The sequence below is a fragment of the Hyperolius riggenbachi genome, chromosome 8 (assembly GCF_040937935.1).
Source record: "Hyperolius riggenbachi isolate aHypRig1 chromosome 8, aHypRig1.pri, whole genome shotgun sequence".
In the NCBI taxonomy this organism is placed as follows: Eukaryota; Metazoa; Chordata; class Amphibia; order Anura; family Hyperoliidae; genus Hyperolius; species Hyperolius riggenbachi.
The window spans coordinates 4,653,774-4,673,369 of NC_090653.1; the positions used below are offsets into that span (position 1 = coordinate 4,653,774).

At 49.5% G+C, this 19,596-nt stretch overlaps 1 protein-coding gene across 4 annotated transcripts in view; it reads left to right on the plus strand.

Moving 5' to 3' along the window:
* The window catches only part of DIAPH2 (diaphanous related formin 2), a 1,596,586-nt gene that overhangs the window by 916,225 nt on the left and 660,765 nt on the right, over positions 1-19,596 (plus strand). The window lies entirely within an intron of this gene.

The following is a 19,596-nucleotide window of genomic DNA, read 5'->3' on the forward strand; positions in this document are numbered from 1 at the left end:
GCCTGACGCAACTACTACCACCACACTGCAAGGCCACAAGCCTGACACAACTACCACCACACTGCACGGTCTCAAGCCTGACACACCTACCACCACACTGCAAGGCCACAAGCCTGACACTACTACCACCACACTGCAAGGCCACAAGCCTGACACAACTACCACCACACTGCAAGGCCTCAAGCCTGACACAACTACCACTACACTGCAAGGCCGCAAGCCTGACACAACTACCACCACACTGCAAGGCCACAAGCCTGACACTACTACTACCACACTGCAAGGCCCCAAGCCTGACACACCTACCACCACACTGCAAGGCCACAAGCCTGGCACATCTACCACCACACTGCAAGGCCGCAAGCCTGACACAACTACCACCACACTGCACGGTCTCAAGCCTGACACACCTACCACCACACTGCAAGGCCACAAGCCTGACACTACTACCACCACACTGCAAGGCCACAAGCCTGACACAACTACCACCACACTGCAAGGCCTCAAGCCTGACACAACTACCACCACACTGCAAGGCCGCAAGCCTGACACAACTACCACCACACTGCAAGGCCACAAGCCTGACACTACTACTACCACACTGCAAGGCCCCAAGCCTGACACACCTACCACCACACTGCAAGGCCACAAGCCTGGCACATCTACCACCACACTGCAAGGCCGCAAGCCTGACACAACTACCACCACACTGCACGGTCTCAAGCCTGACACACCTACCACCACACTGCAAGGCCACAAGCCTGACACTACTACCACCACACTGCAAGGCCGCAAGCCTGACACAACTACCACCACACTGCGAGGCCACAAGCCTGACACAACTACCACCACACTGCGAGGCCGCAAGCCTGACACAACTACCACTACACTGCAAGGCCACAAGCCTGATATACCTACCACTACACTGCAAGGCCACAAGCCTGACACAACTACCACCACACTGCGAGGCCGCACGCCTGACACAACTACCACTACACTGCAAGGCCACAAGCCTGATATACCTACCACTACACTGCAAGGCCACAAGCCTGACACAACTACCAGCACACTGCGAGGCCACAAGCCTGACACAACTACCACCACACTGCGAGGCCGCAAGCCTGACACAACTACCACTACACTGCACGGTCTCAAGCCTGACACACCTACCACCACACTGCACGGTCTCAAGCCTGGCACATCTACCACCACACTGCAAGGCCGCAAGCCTGACACAACTACCACCACATTGCAAGGCCACAAGCCTGACACAACTACCACCACACTGCAAGGCCGCAAGCCTGGCACAACTACCACCACACTGCAAGGCCACAAGCCTGACACTACCACCACCACACTGCAAGGCCGCAAGCCTGGTACAACTACTACCACACTGCAAGGTCACAAGCCTGACACACCTACCACCACACTGCAAGGCCACAAGCCTGACACAACTACCACCTCCCTGCAAGGCCACAAGCCTGGCACAACTACTACCACACTGCAAGGCCACAAGCCTGACACAACTACCACCACACTGCAAGGCCGCAAGCCTGACACAACTACCACCACACTGCAAGGCCGCAAGCCTGACACAACTACTACCACACTGCAAGGCCACAAGCCTGACACAACTACTACCACACTGCAAGGCCACAAGCCTGACACAACTACTACCACACTGCAAGGCCTCAAGCCTGACACAACTACCACCACACTGCAAGGCCGCAAGCCTGACACAACTACCACCACACTGCAAGGCCACAAGCCTGACACTACTACTACCACACTGCAAGGCCCCAAGCCTGACACACCTACCACCACACTGCAAGGCCACAAGCCTGGCACATCTACCACCACACTGCAAGGCCGCAAGCCTGACACAACTACCACCACACTGCACGGTCTCAAGCCTGACACACCTACCACCACACTGCAAGGCCACAAGCCTGACACTACTACCACCACACTGCAAGGCCGCAAGCCTGACACAACTACCACCACACTGCGAGGCCACAAGCCTGACACAACTACCACCACACTGCGAGGCCGCAAGCCTGACACAACTACCACTACACTGCAAGGCCACAAGCCTGATATACCTACCACTACACTGCAAGGCCACAAGCCTGACACAACTACCACCACACTGCGAGGCCGCACGCCTGACACAACTACCACTACACTGCAAGGCCACAAGCCTGATATACCTACCACTACACTGCAAGGCCACAAGCCTGACACAACTACCAGCACACTGCGAGGCCACAAGCCTGACACAACTACCACCACACTGCGAGGCCGCAAGCCTGACACAACTACCACTACACTGCACGGTCTCAAGCCTGACACACCTACCACCACACTGCACGGTCTCAAGCCTGGCACATCTACCACCACACTGCAAGGCCGCAAGCCTGACACAACTACCACCACATTGCAAGGCCACAAGCCTGACACAACTACCACCACACTGCAAGGCCGCAAGCCTGGCACAACTACCACCACACTGCAAGGCCACAAGCCTGACACTACCACCACCACACTGCAAGGCCGCAAGCCTGGTACAACTACTACCACACTGCAAGGTCACAAGCCTGACACACCTACCACCACACTGCAAGGCCACAAGCCTGACACAACTACCACCTCCCTGCAAGGCCACAAGCCTGGCACAACTACTACCACACTGCAAGGCCACAAGCCTGACACAACTACCACCACACTGCAAGGCCGCAAGCCTGACACAACTACCACCACACTGCAAGGCCGCAAGCCTGACACAACTACTACCACACTGCAAGGCCACAAGCCTGACACAACTACTACCACACTGCAAGGCCACAAGCCTGACACAACTACTACCACACTGCAAGGCCACAAGCCTGACACTACTACCACACTGCAAGGCCACAAGCCTGACACAACTACCACCACACTGCAAGGCCACAAGCCTGACACGCCTACCACCACACTGCAAGACCACTAGCCTGACACAACTACCACCACACTGCAAGGCTACAAGCCTGACACAACTACCACCACACTGCAAGGTAAGAGCTCCGGGTGTAATACAAGCTATGGTCCGGTGATAGTGATAGAGCAGATATGCCAAAATCACACCAAACGCTGATTCAGGTAATGCCTTTAAAGGACACCTGAAGTGAGAGGAATATGGAGGCTGACATATTTATTTATTTTTAAGCAATACTGGTTGCCTGGCTGTCCTGCTGATCTCTTTGGCTGCAGAAGTGTCTCAATAACACCAGAAACAAGCATGCAGCTAATCCTGTCAGATCTGAAAACAATGTCAGAAACAGCTGCAGCTGATCTGCTGCATGCTTGTTCAGGGGCTATGGCTAAAAGTATTAGAGGCAGAGGATCAGCAGGGCTGCCAGGCAACTGGTATTGTTTAAAAGGAAATTAAGATGGCAGCCTTCATATACCTCTTATTAGGGCCCTTTTACACTTAATCAGTTGCTCTCAGTTATAACTGAAGGACAACTGATTTTCAAAGTAATGCCCATGTTTCCCAATGGCTCAGTTCTCACTGTACGTGTTTTAAAGGATACCCGAAGTGACATGTGACATGATGAGATAGACATGTGTATGTACAGTGCCTAGCACACAAATAACTATGTTGTGTTCCTTTTTTTCTTTCTCTGCCTGAAAGAGTTAAATATCAGACATGTAAGTGGCTGACTCAGTCCTGACTCAGACAGGAAGTGACTACAGTGTGACCCTCACTGATAAAAAATTCCCCTTTTAATCTCTTTCTTGCTCTCAGAAGCCATTTTCTGCTAGGAAAGTGTTTTTTAGTTGGAATTTCTTATCAGTGAGGATCACACTGTAGTCACTTCCTGTCTGAGTCAGGACTGATTCAGCCACTTACATACCTGATATTTAACTCTTTCAGGCAGAGAAAGGAATAAAAGAACACAGCCTAGTTATTTGTGTGCTGGGCACTGTACATACACATGTCTCTCTCATCATGTCACATGTCACCTCAGGTATCCTTAAATGACTGACTGTACATATTTCTCTTGCAAGCCTTTGTTTCTTCTTTGGGAATTTATACAGAACTGAGTTACAGATCAGAGACTTCTGTGCGGTTCTCATCCAGTTCTGTATCACATCTGAAAAAGAAACTCAGTTTTGAAAATTCCCCCATAATGCATTGTGCTGGTTAGCATGTAAGGACATTAAAGGGAACTCAAAGGTAAGAGGTATACGGAGGCTGCCATATTTATTTCCTTTTAAACAATACCAGTTGCCTGGCAGCCCTGCTGATCCTGTACCTAATACGTTTAGCCATAGCCCCTGAACAAGCATGCAGAAGATCAAGTCCTCTGACTCTGATTTTCCTGGATTAGTCATATGCTTGTTCCAGGGTTTTGACTCAGACACTACTTATGCCAGAAGATCAGCAGGACACCAGGCAACTGGCATTGCTTACAAGGAAATAAATATGGCAGCTTCCATATTCCGCTCAAGTATCCAATAACTGCTGTGATAAAAACCACTGAAGGTTCTGCTGATGGGAAAGAAGGTGGCGATTGGCTGAGACTACGGAGGGGGTGGGGCACAGACACACTGTTTGAGAGCTCGCAGGTGCAGCTCAGGGGGGTCCGCGGTGCAGGAAGTACCGCTGTGGGATTTCCTGCCTAGATATTTATAAATGTATTTTATTTTGCATCAGACAATGAAGAAGCTTTTACACAAATTGCAAAACAAATCTGCACTTCTGTATGTGAAATATTTGCGTTTTCGCCTGACTTTTATCAGAGATTTGCCTATTGAAAGCAAGTGCCATTTACAGTTTTTAAAAGGCTCAATTATCTGAGATGATTTGAAAACAAAACGTGTTTGTGAGCGAGAGAAGGGAGAAGAGCGGCGTTCTGAGGACCGTAATTATGAGTGACGCCGCACAATTAAAGGCACAAGCCAAACCGAAGGGAAAAATCGGCTGCGTAATTACGGCGGGAGACTCGCGGCTGTTTATGCGAGGAAGCCAGACGCACGCGCTTCATCTAGAGCTTTTTTAATCTATTTTTTCCCCCTTTATGGATTAGAAAGTGATTGGGGATTAGGCATTGCATTGTAAATATAGGCTGTAAGATTGCTTCCTGGCGGAGGCCTTGTGCTCGCCCGCTGCCTCCCATGAATCAAGCATGGATTAACCTGGTTTAGCCGTCTACGGTACATTAACCACGATGCGGTCACTGGTCAGCTCGCTGCCTGCCGGAAATCAATCGCAGCTCTCCTGTTATATGAATACCGGTCCCAGCCTGCTCAATGCTACTCTGTCACATGACTGGGACACTGTGCTGTACATGGACTGGAGTGTGTGTGTGCAGTGTATGTGTGTGTGTGTACAGTGTGTGTGTGTGTGTGTGTGTGCAGTGTGTGTGTGTGTGTGTGTGTGTGTGTGTGTGTATACAGTGTGTGTGTGTGTGTGTGTGTGTGTGTGTGTGTGTGTGTGTGTGTGTGTGTGTGTACAGTGTGTGTGTGTGCAGTGTATGAGTGTGTGTGTGTGCAGTGTATGAGTGTGTGTGTGTGTGTGTGTGTGTGTGTGTGTGTGTGTGTGTGTGTAGTGTGTGTGTGTGTGTGTGTACAGTGTGTGTGTGTGTGCAGTGTGTGTGTGTGCATTGTGTACAATGTGAGTGTGTGTGTGTGTGTGTGTGTGTGTGTGTGTGCATTGTGTACAATGTGAGTGTGTGTATACAATGTGTGTGTGTGTATACAATGTGTGTGTGTGTATACAGTGTGTGTGTGTGTGTGTGTGTGTATACAGTGTGTGTGTACAGTATGTCTGTGTGTATACAGTGTGTGTGTACAGTGTGTGTGTGTGTGCATTGTGTACAATGTGAGTGTGTGTATACAGTGTGTGTATACAGTGTGTGTGTATACAGTATGTGTGTGCAGTGTATGTGTGTGTGCAGTGTGTGTGTGTGTGTGTGTGTGTGTGTGTGTGTGTGTGTGCGCATTGTGTACAGTGTGTGTGTGTATACAGTGTGTGTGTGTATACAGTGTGTGTGTGTGTGTGTGTGTGTGTGTGTGTGTGTGTGTGTGTGTGTGTGTGTGTGTGTGCGTACAGTGTGTGCGTGTACAGTGTGTGTGTGTGTGTGCAGGATGTCTGTGTGTACAGAATGTGTGTGTGTGTGCACAGTTTGTGTACAGTTTATGTGTGTTTGTGTGTGTATAGAATGTGTGTGGTATGTGTGGGTGTACAGAATGTGTGTGGTACAGTGTGTGTTTGTGTGTGTGTAGTATGTCTGTGTTATACAGTGTGTGTGTGTGTGTGTGTGTGTGTGTGTGTGTGTGTGTGTGTGTGTGTGTGTGTGTGTGTGTGTAGTATGTCTGCGTGTACAGAATGTGTGTGCAGTGTGTGTACAGTGTATGTGTGTTTGTGTGTGTGTACAGTGTGTGTGTGTGTGTACAGTGTGTGTGTACAGAATGTGTGTGCAGTGTGTGTACAGTGTATGTGTGTGTGTGTGTGTGTGTGTGTGTGTGTGTGTGTGTGTGTGTGTGTGTGTGTGTGTGTGTGTGTGTGTGTGCAGTGTGTGTGTGTGTACAGTGTGTGTGTACAGTGTGTGTGTACAGTGTGTGTGTACAGAATGTGTGTGCAGTGTGTGTACAGTGTATGTGTGTTTGTGTGTGTGGGTGTACAGAATGTGTGTGTACAGTGTATGTGTGTGTGGTATGTGTGTGTGTACAGTGTGTTGGTGTGGGTGTGGCATACATCAAATGAAGGTGCCTGGAAATTTGGGCGCACAGTAAGGCCAATAGTAAAATATCAATAGAAAGTACAGATATTTTACTATGGCTACTATGGCCAATCCTAACCCTACTCTCATAATGAACCTTTCCCATCTTATGCCTAAAGGTAGCCATACACTGGTCGATTTGCCATCAGATTCGACCAACAGATAGATCCCTCTCTGATCGAATCTGATCAGAGAGGGATCGTATGGCTGCCTTTACTGCAAACAGATTGTGAACCAATTTCAGCCTGAAACCGATCACAATCTGTTGTGGTGGTGGTGGTGGTACTGCCGCCGCTCCCCCCCCCCCCCCCCCGCATGCATTACCTGCTCCGCCGGCGCGACTCCCGGGTCTCTCTCCGCTCTTCTTCTCCGCTCTGGTCTCCGGCTCCAGCATGCTTCACTTCTTCCTGCCCGGCAGGAAGTTTAAACAGTAGAGCGCCCTCTACTGTTTAAACTTCCTGCCAGGCAGGAATAAGTGAAGGCATGCCGGAGACCAGAGCGGAGAAAAGTGGAGGCGAGCGGGGGCAGTCGCGCCGGCGGAGCAGGTAATGTATGCGGGCTCTATTGCGTCGGTCGTCGGGCACTCGAACGCCGCTAGCGATGCGCTCTTTACCCGCAGGCGATCGACGGTAATTTTCCGCACGGCGCGATCAACGGGATCGGACGAAATGAATCGAAATTCGGCGTGTAGCGCGAACGATTGGCAGCAGATTCGATCCCAGTGATCGAATCTGCTGTCGAAACGGCGGTAAATCGGGCCAGTGTATGGCCAGCTTAACTCTAAACAACCCCCCCCCCCCCCATTTGCATCTATTTGAAAAGGGCGCCTGGTGTAGCCCATCTATGCCAAATTTCGGCTACAAAGGGCGCCCATATATATGGTGTAGCCCATATACAGTGGCGTTCCTACCATTGGGCACAGGGGGGCGTGGCACACCGGGTGATTGACAGCCAGGGGGGTGTCGCCATGACCCCCGTGGCAGGCAGAGCAGGAGGTAAAGTAGCACTATAAGGAGGGGCAGCGACGGAAATATCCCCCCCTCCCTCACCTGGGTCCCCTCCTTCAGCGCTCTCTACCTCCAAAATGCGGCAAACAGGCAGGCAGGCCGGGCAGGCGGGCTAGGAGGAGAATAACTCACCTCACTTCCGCATTCCAGCCGATGGAACGCTGCGTCACTGTCACATGCCACATCTCCGCCTTCAATGCCGCCCACTGTGCTTTCTTATGAGCGGAAGCACAGTGGGCGGCATTGAAGGCAGAGATGTGGCATGTGACAGCGATGCAGCACAGTTATTCTCCTCCTAGCCCGCCTGCCCGCCACATTTTGGAGGTAGAGAGCGCTGAAGGAGGGGACCCAGGTGAGGGAGGGCGGATTTCCCCCCCCCCTTCCCACCGCTGCCCCTCCTTATAGCGCTGCCCACTCCTCCTGGGGCACTATTCTGGGGGCCACTATACTACCTACACTGGGGGCAGCTATACTGGGGGCCACTATATTGGGGGCAGCTATATTGGGGGCCATAAAACTACATACACTGGGGGCAGCTATGCTGGGGTCTGGGGGCCACTATACTGGGGGCCACTATACTAGCTATACTGGGGGCCACTATATTACCTACACTGGGGGGGGCACTATACTAGCTACACTGGGGGCCACTATACTAGCTACACTGGGGGCCACTATACTAGCTATACTGGGGGCCACTATACTAGCTATACTGGGGGCCACTATACTAGCTATACTGGGGGCAACTATACTACCTACACTGGGGGCAGCAGCTATACTACCTATACTGGGGGCAGCAGCTATACCACCTACACTGGGTGCAGCAGCTATACTACCTACACTGGGGGCAGCAGCTATACTACCTATACTGGGGACAACTTTATTATGTAAAACAGTGTCGGAAGCCCTGCTCTGGAGACTTTGAGTCTGCAGTGCAGGGCTTCAGGCGCCATTTTCCAGTAGCACTGGCGCGGGAGTTTCAGTTTCAGTTGCTGGCTGCAGAGGATCGTGGGAGCTGCGTGCCAGACTGAGGTCGGGACAGGAGGTCTGCTGCAGGAGAGTAAATGTTTTTTTCTTTATTTATATTAGCAGGTGTATTTGCTGGTCAGGTCTGCCACATGATTGCACATATTTTCTGGTCAAATCTGCCAAATGATTGCAAGTATTTTCTGGTCAAATCTGCCACATGATTGCACGTATTTTCTGGTCAAATCTGCCACATGATTGCATGTATTTTCTGGTCAAATCTGTCAACAAGATTGCATGCATTTTCTGGTCCAATCTGTCGACAAGATTGCATGTATTTCTTGTCAAATCTGCCACATGATTGCATGTATTTTCTGGTCCAATCTGTCGACAAGATTGCATGTATTTTCTGGTCAAATCTGCCACATGATTGCATGTATTTTCTGGTCAAGTCTGCCACATAATTGCATGTATTTTCTGGTGAAATCTGCCGACATGATTGCATGTATTTTCGGGTCAAATCTTCCACATGATTGCATGTATTTTCTGGTCCTCGGGGCTCAGGAAAGTCTGGCAGCAATGTTTGGCGGGGCAGCAGTAGTAGGGGAGAGATGGCACATGGCGTTACATGGGCACCAATCAGGATAGCGTCCTCTGGCGCTCAGGAAAGTCGGGCAGCGATGTTTTTGGGCAGCAGTAGTGGGGAAGGGATGGCACAGAGCGTTACATGGGCACCAATCAGGATAACGTCCTCTGGCGCTCAGGAAAGTCGGGCAGCGATGTTTGGGGGGGCAGCAGTAGTGGGGGAGGGATGGCACATAGCGTTACATGGGCACCAATCAGGATAGCGTCCTCTGGCGCTCAGGAAAGTCGGGCAGCGATGTTTGGCACACAGCGTGCGTCTCGATGTTGTTTTTTCCTCCATGATTTATCTTTCAGTGATGATTCCGGCTTCCACATTGCGGGGGTGATCACCACTCGCTGTGATGTCAGAGTAATCACTATCGATATGAACGATATTAGCGTTACGCCTGTCAGAGTTACTTTCGCCGTGTCCTTTTCCCCTCTTCCTGGAATTAGTTAGCAGGTTTCTCTCGGAGGTTGCGTTCTTTCATCAGGTCTCTTGATGTCATCTGCCTGTCAGACGTGAGATCCAGCGCCCCCCCCCCCCCCGACATGCGTTACAAATGGCGAGCTCAGAGGAGCGCTCCGCAGACTTCAGATGAAATCGCAGCGGTCTGCAGGGAGGCACCGCTGTGCCGTGATAGCTGTTTTCAGAAGGCCGATATTGGGATTTCATTCCTGTATATGTGTTTATTTTCCCTTTATATGAAACGCGCGTCGGGCGCTGAGACAGACACCGATCCACCTGGAGAGGAGTTTGGTGACAGCAGCGTTTCCTCCATTAGGCGATAATAGTAAACATTTGTCTGAGCAATCAGAAGAGAGAAAGCCCATCACGATTTGTGTACCGAGATGGAATCTCTGATTTCTGTGTCGTCTCTCCTGTCAGAAGATGAAGCTGCCAGATAACCGAGCGTACAAAACGAATCAGGACATTTACAGTGAGGGAGAAAAGTATTTGATCCCCTGCTGATTATGCTCTGTGTCCTCTGACCCGTCTATAGCTGTAATGATTTATTGTAGATGTGAGAGACAGAACAACAGTTTCAGATCCTCAAACACCCAGCGCCCCAAAGTCAGAGCTTGCTGTGCATTGTGATGAGTGAAATAAGTATTTGACCCCCTATCAATAGGAGACTTAGTACTTGCAGGCAATTCCCTTGCAGGTCAGACATTTCGTGTAGTTGGCCACCAGGTTTTCGCATATCTCAGGAGGGATTTTGGCCACTCCTCTTTGCACATCCTCTTCCAAGTCAGTGTTTCTAGTCTGATGTTTGGCAATTCAAACCTTCCGCCCCCTTCACAGAATTTCTATTGGATTGAGATCTGGAGACCGGCTAGGCCACTCCAGGACCTTCATGTGCGTCTTCAGCTCCTCCCTTCTTGCATTGGCTGTGTGTTTTGGGTCATTGTCATGTTGGAATACCCATCTAGGACCGATAGTCAATGCCCAGGCTGAGGGAAGGAGGAGTTCACCCAAGATTTGGCGGTACATGGCCCCACTGTCCCTTCATGTCCTGTCCCCTTACCAAAAAAAAAAACACCCCCAAAGTATAGTGTGTCCACCTCCATGTTTGATGGTGGGGATGGTGATCTTGGGGTCTATAGACAGCATTCCTCCTCCTCCAAACAGGGCAAGTCTAGTCAATGACAAAGATCTCAAGTTTCCGTAGGGTGTGCCCCAGTTTTTCCCTCCCCCATCCCCCCCCCCTTTTTCCTCCACCCTCTCGATCTCCCCCCTCCCCTTCCTTTTCCCCTCCACTACTTCCATGTGATATGAGGCTCGGGCCGGTAATAGTGGCACACACTGGCATGTTGGAGATGTATAGAAGTGAGGTAGATCTTCTCCTGCTGCCATCATTAGACGACGATGAGGGGAGAGGAATGAGGGGTCAGGGTTGCCAACTTATCCCTTTAAATACTGACACATCTAAGTTATACAGGTGCTGGGGCTTCTCACATATAATCAGTGCCTCGACTGCATCTAACTTGCCACAAGACATGTATAATTCATAAGCGTCCGTATTTAAAGGGATGAGTTGGCAACACTGTGAGGGGTTTCAGCAGCAGCAGGGTGATCTAGTGATACTGAAGATGAAGGGAAATCGCAGAGCGGCCATTATGGCTGGAGGTGAAGGCCGTACTAGGGGGCGGAGCTGGAGAGATAATGGCTGTTATACGTGGTTTCCCCTACATTGTACAGAGCGGCCATTATGGTTGGAGGCCGGAAGCCATATGAGGGGGCGGAGCTGGAGAGATAATGGCTGTCATACGTGGTTTCCCGTACATTGTACAGAGCGGCCATTATGGTTGGAGGCGGAAAGCCGTATGAGGGGGCGGAGCTGGAGAGATAATGGCTGTCATACGTGGCGTCCCGTACATTGTAAAGAGCAGCCATTATGGCTGGAGGGGGAAGTTGTATGAGGGGGCGGAGCTGGAGAGGTAATGGCTGTTATACGTGGTGTCCCGTACATTGTAGAGAGCAGCCATTATGGCTGGAGGTGGAGGTCGTACTAGGGGGCGGAGCTGGAGAGATAATGGCTGGCATACGTTGTTTCCCGTACATTGTAAAGAGCAGCCATTATGGCTGGAGGGGGAAGTTGTATGAGGGGGCGGAGCTGGAGAGGTAATGGCTGTTATACGTGGTTTCCCGTACATTGTAAAGAGCAGCCATTATGGCTGGAGGTGGAGGCCGTACTAGGGGGCGGAGCAGGAGAGATAATGGCTGGCATACGTGGTTTCCCATACATTGTAAAGAGCAGCCATTATGGCTGGAGGGGGAAGTTGTATGAGGGGGCGGAGCTGGAGAGGTAATGGCTGTTATACGTGGTGTCCCGTACATTGTAGAGAGCGGCCATTATGGCTGGAGGCGGGAAGCCGTATGAGGGGGCGGAGCTGGAGAGATAATGGCTGTCATACGTGGCGTCCCATACATTGTAAAGAGCAGCTAGTATGGCTGGAGGGGGAAGTTGTATGAGGGGGCGGAGCTGGAGAGGTAATGGTTGTTATATGTGGCGTCCCATTCATTGCCCCCACCAGGGCCGGATTTGTACTCATTAACGCCCTAGGCCACTGTCACCAGCCGCCCCCCTTCAGTATAGGTAGCGAGATGACCCCTCCCCCTTCTTTCTAGTATATGTAGCCAGATGACTCCTCCCCTTTCACTCCAGTATAGGTAGCCAGATGACTTCCTTAATCCCTCCTTTTCCCACACCCCCACCTTTTCAGTACAGGTAGCCAGCTCACCTTCACACCGCAGCAGCCATCAGTGTCACTCATTTCTCCGCTCCTCTCCAGTGCAGAAGCTTCCTCTTCCCCAAGTCCATAGCTGCCGGCCACAATGCAAGCGTGCACAGAGAGCAAGGTGGCTGCTGCGCAGGAGGCTAGCAGCAGAGTACTACTGCCAGGCACTCGCCTGATCTCCCTGCATAGCAGCATTTGCAAGCTTGCAAATGCTGCACCAGTTTAGCCTGCTGCTGCTTTGGTGCCCTTGCTTCTTTGGTGCCCTAGGCCATGGCCTAGGCGGCCTTGGCATACATCCGGCCCTTGCCCCCACCCTGGGACAAGAAAATGATTCCACACGGACGTTATCAGCTTCAAAAAGATACATAGCATATAACATATATAACAGTATCTGGAGAGACAGGCAAAGGATCCTGTCTGTGAACCCGAGGATGATGCCTGGGGAGGAAAACACTTCATGTTGCCCTTTCTCCAGCCAGTAGCAAATGGCAGTTAGGGGAGTTCTGTGCACCCAGAGGCATGCCGTTGCCATGGTTTTCGATAATGTGTATTTTTACATTTGGAGGTAAGCAGCCTCCTTGTGAAGTCAGACTGAAGTAATATGATGAGAGGAAGATTACTATGTGACTACTAGTCCTACACTCCCCAGCCATCGCTGACCCCACCCACCTGTATAGAGTCACCACCCCCTTTCAGCCACATGTGCTGCAGCCAAGTGCTCAGAAGACGATGCTGTTTGGCTGCACTGTATGGTGACTGTACCCCCCCCCCCCCCTCCCAATGGGAGTATGCCTTAAAGCTTACCTCAGTGCAAAGTTCTAAAACTAATACACTGCATATAGAATAAGAAGGATGTAAATAATTGTGCTTTTTAGGGGACACATGATAGACACTCAGTGATAGTGTGTGTGTTGGGGGTGGGGGTATTAGAGCAGGCCTGGCAGACGGCTCAGGGGCCTTGGAGTTGATGTAGTTGCAATGGGGGCATCAGGACCCCCCCAAGTTACTTTTATAGCTAAAACCGGCCCTGGCTAAGTGTTGGGTGGGGATGGGGACTAGTTACCTAGATAGTATATAGTATTAGGTGTAGGTGGGGGGGGGGTGATTACTAGCTTACTAGTTAGTATTAGGTGTAGATAGGAGAGCTTACTGCTGGGTGTACATGGGGGGTAGGTTAGTGTTAGGCAGAGGGGAGGTGTTAGGCGTAGGTAGAGGGGGTTAGGCAGAGGAGAGTGGAGGATCAGTGTTAGAGAGGGGAGAGGTTAGTGTTAGGCAGAGGAGAGAACTAAAGGCACTTATACCTATCTACCTATACTAAAGGCACCTATACGTAGCTAACCCATATTGAAGGCAAAAAATAAATACCTAGCTAACATATACTGGACGCACCTTTACCTAGCTAACCTATATCAGGGCACCTATACCTAGCTAACCTATAGTGGGTACACCTATACCTAGTTAACCTATACTGGGAGCACCTATACCTAGCTAACCTATACTGGGAGCACCTATACCTAGCTAACCTATACTGGCTGCACCTATACCTAGCTAACCTATACTGGGAGCACCTTTACCTAGCTAACCTATACTGGCTGCACCTATACCTAGCTAACCTATACTGGCTGCACCTATACCTAGCTAACCTATACTGGCTGCACCTATACCTAGCTAACCTATACTGGGAACACCTATACCTAGCTAACCTATACTGGGAACACCTATACCTAGCTAAGCTATACTGGCTGCACCTATACCTAGCTAACCTATACTGGCTGCACCTATACCTAGCTAACCTATACTGGGAACACCTATACCTAGCTAACCTATACTGGAACACCTATACCTAGCTAAGCTATACTGGCTGCACCTATACCTAGCTAACCTATACTGGGGGCACCTATACCTAGCTAACCTATACTGGGAACACCTATACCTAGCTAACCTATACTGGCTGCACCTATACCTAGCAAACCTATACTGGGAGCACCTATACCTAGCTAACCTATACTGGTGGCACCTATACCTAGCTAACCTATACTGGGAACACCTATACCTAGCTAACCTATACTGGCTGCACCTATACCTAGCAAACCTATACTGGGAGCACCTATACCTAGCTAACCTATACTGAAGGCACCTATACCTAGCTAACCTATATTGGGAGCACCTATAGCTAGCTACCTATACTGGGGGCACCTATGCTGGGATACCTATACTGGGGGAACCCATTCTTGACTACCTATACTGGGGGAGTAGTATGGGTTCGCAAATCCACATAGAAGGGGGGGGGGGGGGTGCAATTTTGACACCCTAGCCTTCGGTGCAATTTAGCGTAGAAACTGCCCTGCACGAGGGTAAAATCTCTGTGACTGTACAGCAGCATTGTGGCGATTCTGGCCTCTCATAGATATTCTGAGCGTCTCTTGCCCGGGCTCTCTGCACTTGCATGACGAGATCATGGCGGGAATACATAAGCACGGCCGTGGAACGTGCGAGGTTAGCCCGGTGACACGGAAAGGTAACAATAGACGGTGACTTGAAGGACCTTGCTTGATGCTTACACAGGTGAAGCGCTGTCAGCTGGCAGCAGATGTGTCATCTTCCATTGTGTTCTGTCGTGTAACGAGCTGCTCCGGGGCCACAAACGGCACAAAGTTTCCGATGACCTTCTTGACGAGAGCGTCTCTGTCACCGCGGAGCCGGCGAGAGTCTGACGATGCCCTTCACGTGTCCAAATCCGTCCGGCGTCAGCAGCGGGGAGACACACGGCTCCGTTCCCCCAGCCAGGACACCCCGGGGGGCATTACAGGGACAGCGGGCTCCGCTGGTGCTTAGAAATGCGCAGTCATCGGATGTATATGAAATAATTGTGAACGGTTATAGCATTGGATTGGGCTGGGAGGACAGATCGAAGCAGAACAAAAAGGCGCCGGCAAATTTGGGCGCACCATGCGCCGCCATAGGCCGTAATGTGAATTACGCCTTCAGAAGCTAATTTGGGCGCCGGTGAAAGACGGAGCCTAAATTACTTTAAAACAGTGTAATTCGCCCGCCAGCAATAGCTGGCAGCCGATTTCTCTTCCCCACAATCCACGGTGGCCTAAAGGGAGAATAGTAATTAACGCCACCGGGACTTTTGCAGCAGCAGGGTGAGACATTTATCAACTTCATTAGAGATGACTCAAACCTCAGATTTTGGGTTCGCGGACTGTGGAACTCAGCGAACCGCAATAGACTTTAATGGGCAGGCGAACTTGAAAAACTACAAACACTGTTTCTGGCCACAAAAGTGGTGGAAAAGATGTTTCATGGGGTCTAACAACTGGAGGGGGGCATGGCGGAGTGGTATAGATGCCAAAAGTCCCTGAGAAAATTACAGATTTGACACACAGCAGGGTTATAATCCAGAAATCGCATTACATTCCTAAATTGGAGGCATAAAGTGCTTGGTAATGCAGTGTGCTGCCAGTGGTGGAACTACAAATCTCAGCTGGCCTGGCAACTGTCTGTGGGCTCTATCTATGCATTGTCACCCACAAAGATGGCTATTCTTTAGTAAGTTCAATCACAAATACAGTGAAAAGATATACAATGTTATGGTAATACAGTGTGCTGCCAGTGTGGGACTACAAATCCCAGCTGGCTTGGCTGGCAACTGTCTGTGGGCTCTATCTATGCAGTGAAACCCACAAAGACAGCTATGCTTTAGTAAGTTAAATCACAAATACAGTGAAAAGATATGCAATGGTAATACAGAATGTGCTGAGCCTGGCTGGCACAGTACAGTCAGAAACTAGGCCCAGCTGCGACAGGGCTGTATGTATGCTGTCAGAATAATATTAACTCTCAAAAGAGCTTTTTGTGGGGTGCTTTCAGCAACAAGATTGAGCGAGGAGCAAGCTAACAACAGCCTAACTAACGCTTTCCCTATCTCTCCAGCAATGTCTCTCCCTGCTCTCACTATAGCAAGATCAGCAGACTGAGAACATGGCTGACGCTGCAGCATTTTTATAGGGGGGGGGGGGGGTCCATAGGTGAGTGCAGCCTGATTGGCTGCCATGTGTCTGCTGACTGTGATATAGAGGGTCAAAGTTTAGCCCAATGACAAGGTATAGGAAGCGGGTCGACTGCGCCATGTGTCAACTACCCCCCACAAGTGCAGGTAGCTGATATCCGTGCAAACTACCCACCAGGTGAACTGTTCGGGCCATCTCTAAACTTCATCCTTTGCCCAAATGTGCCGCCACTGTTACATGTATGCGTACAGATAAGGTATCAGAGAAATATAGGTATGCAAGGCCCCTTTCCACTAAGAAATGCGACCACAAGCACGCTGCTATCTTTCAGCACTGTGATTCCGCCGCAATCCATGGGGTGGACAGTGTCATTTTGGAGCTTTTTCAATTTGTGTCAGAGAAAAAAATGAGCTGTAAAATATTCTGAATTCAAGAATCGTGGAAAAATCATACAGCAGTGTGGTTGCTATGCAATTTTCCTGCGCTCCTATGCAAAGGAGCTCGATCACCCCAAAAATGGATGGCGATTCTGATCGGGAGAAATCACATTGCGAGCACGTTCGCACTGATTGAAACGTTTGCTGCCAATTCCATTTATTTTATTGTACTTGGCATTTTGCGATCCGCAAGCGACTGAAATTGGATCGCAAATGCTGGTAGCGGAAAAGGCCCTTTAAGGCACATGATTTATCAGGGTGCTGGGCACCACTCTCTCATTAGGATGAAGGAGAATGCTCATTAGTCGGCTCTTCGCTCTGTTTTCCATGTCGCCCTCCTGCAGTTCGGCGCTCTCGGATATCGCCGCCGCTCGCTAATCTCGCATAGCCGGTCGGGTTAGTGAGGTGGCGTCTGACTTTGCACTTATTTTGGGACTTTGTCCTCAGGGGAATAAATTAGGAGGTTCCAGCTGCAGTTGTATATCTGCGAGAACAAGTCGCCAGGAAACAACAGAACTTCCTGTAATTTATCTATATTGGAGAACTTTATTAAGCAGGAAAAGTTTTAGAGAAAGTTGGAAGATTTGGCCGTCTTCTGAAAACAAGGCATTTTGAGAACAGGGAGGTTTTTGTGCATTGATTGTATTGTTGTCTCACAGAGATGTACAGAACATTTTCCCAAATTATTATTATGCTGATCGCACTGACCTGTTTTTCTACTGACAGCACCAGGCGATTTACATCACTGCCGGCCGCCTAAACTACACATCACTGCAGGAAAAAACGCTTTACATTTCTTCATCTCCAGACAGAAATGTAAAAGTGGAGGATTGATGAGAGTTGTGTGCAGAAGTGAATAGCTCATTAGGATTTCTGGCTTCTTCCTGTTGAGTCTATCCTGGGCAGAAAGGGCCGTATCCATGGACCTCTTCTCCAGAGGGTGGTACACTTCCACTTCTCTTCTGACTCTGCCAGTCACCAGGCTTAGGTGACAGTACACAGCAGACTGGAATATGACGTGAATTCTTCCTGTTCCAGGCATAGTGCTGACATCATCCGCAAGATGGCAGATTCCAGGCAGCAGAATTCCTTTAATGGTGTAAAGACGCTGAGATCAGCATATATGTTACTTCAAGTCTATTACCTGAGCTTGACAGACACAGCTAGATAACACTGCAATACTGTCTTATCTACGCGAGGCACGCTGTATGAAAATTTGTTTTCATTGCCCACCGCAGTTTAAAGAGGGACTCCAGTGAATATAATGTAATAAAAAAGGTGCTTCATTTTTACAATAATTCTGTATAAATGATTTAGTCAGTGTTTGCCCATTGTAAAAGCTTTCCTCTCCCTGATTTACATTCTGACATTTATCACATGGTGACATTTTTACTGCTGGAAGGTGATATCACTGGAAGGAGATGCCGCTTGCTTTTTTGGCAGTTGGAAACAGCTGTAAACAGCTATTTCCCACAATGCAACGAGGTTCACAGACAGGAAACTGCCAGCACCATGGTCCTGACATCACACTGTGGGAAGGGTTTCACCACAATATCAGTAATACAGCACCCCCTGATGGTCTGTTTGTGAAAAGGAATAGATTTCTCATGGGAAAGGGGGTATCAGCTACTGATTGGGATGAAGTTCAATTCTTGGTCACGGTTTCTCTTTAAAGCCAGTTTATTTTCCCCATCGACACAAAAACTTCTTGTCATCAGGACAGAGCGCCACTTGACTGTTATTTAACCCTCACTTTAAAAAAAAAAAGAAGAATATTTTTTGACATTCTAGACAGAATCGATATAAAAAAAAAAACAAAAAAAAACTTTACCCTTCAGTTACTTTGTATGAGAATACTTTAAATCATCACTATTAAAAAGAAATGGTAACATTTAAAATAAATGGGTACACATACAGTACCTTAATGTATCCAATGAAATGTAACCAAAATGGACATTCACTGCACTGTAAGGCCTGGTTCCCACTATACACGCTGCCGCGCGCATTTCGGCAGCGCGTACGATCGTAGGCGTTGCATTCCGATCGCACGGCCATCTGTGCTAATTGATGTGAACAAGGCTTAGGGACATTCACTGCACTGTAAGGCCTGGTTCCCACTGTACACGCTGTCGCGCGCATTTCGGCAGCGCGTACAATCGTAGGCGTTGCATTCCGATCGCACGGCCATCTGTGCTAATTGATGTGAACAAGGCTTAGGGCCATTTTTGGCTCTGAGTTTGCTGTAAGTCCACAGAAAGAGAGAGAGAGGCGATTGCAGCGCACACATATATTGTTTTGGACTATTTCCTCTATAAGATCAAGAGGTATAATTTTTTAGTAGGCATTTACTTCATTTGTTTTCATGATCTGGTTTTAAGACTTGCATAAAAGTCAGATCATGTTTTAGTGCATATTTATGATGAAATACTGAGGGTTCTGCATAGGTTCTCAGCTGTTCCCAGCACTGCCCTCTGCTGGACAGACCACTGATGGTCCTGGGATGCGTTTAAGCCACACCTCCTGCTTAGGAGACACCCTC